Below are 4,967 nucleotides of genomic sequence, written 5' to 3'. Positions count from 1 at the left end.
GTCAGTGGAATGTGGGCAGAAATGACAGTATGCCAGCTCCAAGCCAAGGCCTTCAGAGGAATCACACACCCTCTGGTTCCTTGTCATCCATCATGAGAAGCATGAAGCAGACCTGGACTTGGCCAGAGTCTGGAGTCCAGTCCAGCACAGCCAAACTCAGCTTAAATCTGCTGAACTACAATCACGCTGCAGATCTGTGAGCATGAAAATAAATGACTTTCATTTAAGTTACTGAGATTTCGACATTGTTTGCAGCAAAACCTGACTAATACATCAGAGATCTTGCAATAGCCATAAGTTCATTCAATTAATACATATTAATCATACTGCATTGTATGCCAGGCGCTGCTCTAAGAACTGGAGATACATCAAAGACCAAAACAGACAAAAATCCCTTCATGCATCTTGTACTCAAATAGTGGCAGTTGTCCAGGTGTGAAATGCTTAGGACCAATACTGAGACTGTGTACTTGGGAATAAAAAAGTGATAAATCTTACTGGACTATACAAAGCTTTCAATACAACTTCAACAATTACTACGCGAAAAAGTGCCCAGTAACCAGCTCATTAAGTTTCATCCAAAGAAAATGGAACTTACCAGGGAATGCCATCGTAGGTATAAAATAAAGATTTACTCTGCCTTATAATTCTAGGGTGTTTTTAATTATTACAGCCAAGTCAGACCCCATAGATTTTTATTTAATTGGCTGAGAATCAGACATCAGTTTTGTTTTGTTTTGTTTTAATTTTTCAGGTAATTCTAATGAACCATCAGGTTTGAGAACCATTATATTAGATATCCCTGAATTGCAGACACTGTGTTAGCCAACCAGACATCAAATGTAGCAAATGTAATAGCATCTATAAATAATGACTTCACTCCTTAATCATGGAAGGATTGAGTTCAGAGATCTCTAAGTTCCCATGTTGGAGCATCTACAGTCTATGAACTGTTCCCGTAACAGACACAAAAGGAGTCAACATTTGCTCTTATTGTATCTACTTAAAAAGCTCCAGCCTAGGATTTCTGTTACTAATCAAGCAGTTAAACTTTCAAATTCAATATGTTTGAGTTATTCATGATACGAGTTGATATGAATGATATGTTGTCATGTGAGCTAAACATACATAAAGCTATGTCCAAAAGCAAACTGTTTCACATGAAAGATCCAGAAACATTTTAGTTAGGTCAAAATTTCATCAAATGTTATTAAAGTTATTTTATTGGCCTTGTTTTTCCCCCAAACAGTTTGGAGGTTAGGTTCCTTGGAAAGCAATCAAGACAGTTTCTGCCATGTGCCAGGAAATGAGCAATATTATTCCAGTTCTCATTGTCAAGAGTGATTTTTTTCTAGTTGTGATTTGTTGACAGTTCCAGGGATCCATGACACTCTAGCAAAATGAGCCAGTTCAGAGGAGTGGGTGTCTTTTTACATGTTATTTCCTTCTTTCTGTCAAATAATTTAGGTAGTGATAGAATAGAGCTCACAGAAAAAAGTATTGCATATGCTATAAAAGAAAAAGCCTTCCACCTATGTCTTGCAGCCAGAATTAAATATATGTCAACCTAGTAGATAACAATTAGCTTGTAAACTGGGTAGTGGTCCCTCAATAAGGAATGCTTGGCCAGCATAAGCTCATTGGCTCAGACATGAGGAAACCTTCGTGTTTGGACACCACTTGGGGAGTGTGGTTAATTATACCTGTCTTTTACCTCATTCCCAAATTAGATGGGACATAGTCACAAAGATAAAAATGAACATCACCAAAACACACTAATTCTCTGCTGTCTTCATTCTACTTTCGACATCTGTGTATATTCCAGGGGAGCTCTGGTCATTGCCCCATAAGAATGATACAACACAGATGGAAAAGGTCCAGAAAGAATTAATGACCAAAAGATTAGGCAAGCTGCCATATGAAGACAGAAAGACCAAAAAAAAGCACAGGCTGAGGAGGGATATGGTTGAAATCCATTAAACCATTACAGATGTGAACAAAATAACTACATATTGTTTCAGCAAATCCCAAAAACCAGGACTAGAAAATATCCACCTTGAATCCCCAAGGAAGAAACTTCTAGTGAATTGCATAGTGATTTCTGATACACAAAGCAATAATACAGTGACACTGGGTTTTTATTTCCTCCATTTCACAAATAACAAACCTGCAGCTAAGATTTTAAGTGACTCACACAAGGTTGCACAAGGATTCTGTATGAACAATAAATAATAACAAATGGCTGCTTTACGTTTTTACTATGCGCTAGCTACTCTGCTAAGTATTCGTGCATTATCATGCCTTTTTAATCCTTATAACACCTCTTTGAATTAGGCACTGCTCTTATCTGCTTTATACAGTGAGAAAACTTAGATTCCTTAAGTAACCATGCAAATGTCTCAAAATTACACAGCTGGCATCTAATGGAAGGAATTTTATACACCAGGCCATCTGATTCCAATATTCACATTGATCAGAAGAACTAACTGCCAAACCCCTAAGATATTTTACTTCCGTGTGTATGTATGTGTGTATGTATAAAAAAGATTTGATTGTAGAAACACAAACCTTTTAAGTGGCTACTCTGAGATCAAAATTCAAGTCTTCAAAATTTGTCTGGTTGTCTCCTCTAAACCTGTTACTTTATTCTGAGCAAAAAGGGGATTTTTTAATCTTTCAGGCAATAAAAATCATGAGCCTTGCTAATTCCAAAGAAATGGTTCAGGTTAAAATATCAAGTCACTTCAGGAAGAGTTGGAACCTATTCTTGTTTAGCACAGGTTATCAAGAAAAGTTGGGATACTGGAGCATATCTATAACCTATGACAGTGGCATTCAGGAAGATAGCTATGCCCTCCCACACCCTGCCTCTGATCAGAGAGGGAATGTTAAACTGGCCAGCTCATGGGTCCAGCACATAGAATAGTTCTCATAGCTCTGAGGAACAAAAAGTCAGAATTTCACAATGCAAAATGGAAATATGGGTCAATATAGTTAGCTCAGCCTCTACATGGATCCGGTTTCCAAATCAGCATGCCTGCAATTACCAAGGCCGAAGATGTATGAAAATTACACAACCTTCCACTTACTTTAGCTGTAAGACTTCCTTGAGAAAGAAATAAGAGGTTATGAAGCCCAGTGTCCCTTAGAAGGACTAAGTCTCCCCCAGGTGTTTGTCTGTGTTTACACTCTGGTCTTGCACTGGCGCTTCCTACTTCATTCCTTGACCTCTGTTGATGGGTTAGCTTAGGACTGCTCTCCGCCTTTCAGTCTTCCCAGGCTCCTCTCTGATCTTGCTTTCTTAGTAATTTTGATGGCTCACTCTGATATCTCTTTTCTCATATCCTAAAGGACTGCAGACCTCCAAAAGGGCTTATGAACTAGAAAAAGCCAATAAGTACTATGACTTGAGCAAAACAAGTTTCTTTCACATGTGGCTCTTGAATTTAAGACTTATGCTTGGCACTGTTTCAAGTTGATACATTTACCCTTCGAAGACACTCTTTGTTTTTAGAGCAAAATATTGCTATTAACAAAGATATATAAGAATATCACTGAATCCATTTACTTATTCAACAAAAATTTAGGAAATACATTATATGCCATGAACTGAGTCAGGTATCATGGAACTATGAAGACGAGCAAGATAGGAGCCCTGCCCTCCTGTAAAATTCTGCCTTGATGATGAAACAAGGCTCTTCAGTGCACTAGCCACTGTATACGGAATAGAAAGTGCCAACAGGAGAGGCAGTCATGCTACCACTATGGTGTTGTATTGTGCCGATTATATGAGATGATGCATGTAAAATTAAGTGCTATGGAAAATCAAAAGAGCACATGCATTATGAGATACAAAGTCCACAACCCCAGTGGCAGTGGGAGTGTGGATGGAAAGGAAGAGATTTCAAGAAGCCATTTGGGACATAATCTTCCAAAATACACCCAAGATGAGGAAACTTACAGTTTCCCAAATATTGCAATTTTTCCTATACTCACTTCTCTCCTAACTCTGCCACAGTTTGAAAGGACCTGCTGTCTTCTAGAAATCTGGCCTGTAATATAGCTAGGAATTCAATGGGAGATGCCTGGGCAATCAGGAGGTATAAGAGGGGAGTACATCCATTTGAGAAGGTAAGGTAGGGGTCTTCGTGGAAGTGTTTTGCTTGCAGGCCCAGAATGTGAAACACCACCACAGCTTGTACCCTTCCTTGAGGAAAGGAAGGGTGGACACCAAAACCCAAGCTCCAATAAGTTCTAACCCCTCACCACAGAATCGGAGCATCTCAGGGTCAGTGTTTGCCAAAAAGCTTTCCATCTAATATGTGTTTTTCTCAGCTCAAGTCCTGATACCCAAAGGTCTCAGAGGCCTGGAAACTTCCTGGAAATGGGCCGCAGGCTGGAGTCCAGTGACACCAGCAAGGCATCCAAACCACAGCAGGCCACGAGGAGGAAATGTCTGAATGGGATACTCACTCCCTTCTCTGTCTCCCCCTGCCTCTTCTATCCACAGAGTTTGGCTTTTAGTATCCAGGCAGGAGATCTGAACCATTTGGTTGCATTTGTCCCTTTTCCATACCATTTCAACTGATCTGCCATAAAAAAAGGAAATTCTGGAAGTAGCAACAGTTGTTTCAACAGGGTTTCATCACCTACCAAACACACTTCACGTACATTTCACTTCTCCTTCAGTCCTTGCAGCACTTCCGTAGGCTCAGTTTTATTCATCCCTTTTTCTAGATGAAGACCTGAGGCTCAGGGAGAATAATGGACTTACCCAAGCAGACACTCTAAAGGGTGTGTGGCATTCAAATCCCCTAAACCCAAATCTCACATCCATTGCCCCTACCCTGGGGCCTCTCCACTGAGAACCTCGTGATTCCAGAGGGTTGGAAGAGACACTGAGCAGGCAGGGAGTCAACTCCTCGGGATGAGAAAACTCGAGAAGCTAAGGATGAAATACCCCTTAC

Source organism: Manis javanica, chromosome 2, assembly GCF_040802235.1.
Source record: "Manis javanica isolate MJ-LG chromosome 2, MJ_LKY, whole genome shotgun sequence".
Lineage (NCBI taxonomy): Eukaryota > Metazoa > Chordata > Mammalia > Pholidota > Manidae > Manis > Manis javanica.
This window is presented reverse-complemented; position numbering follows the sequence as displayed.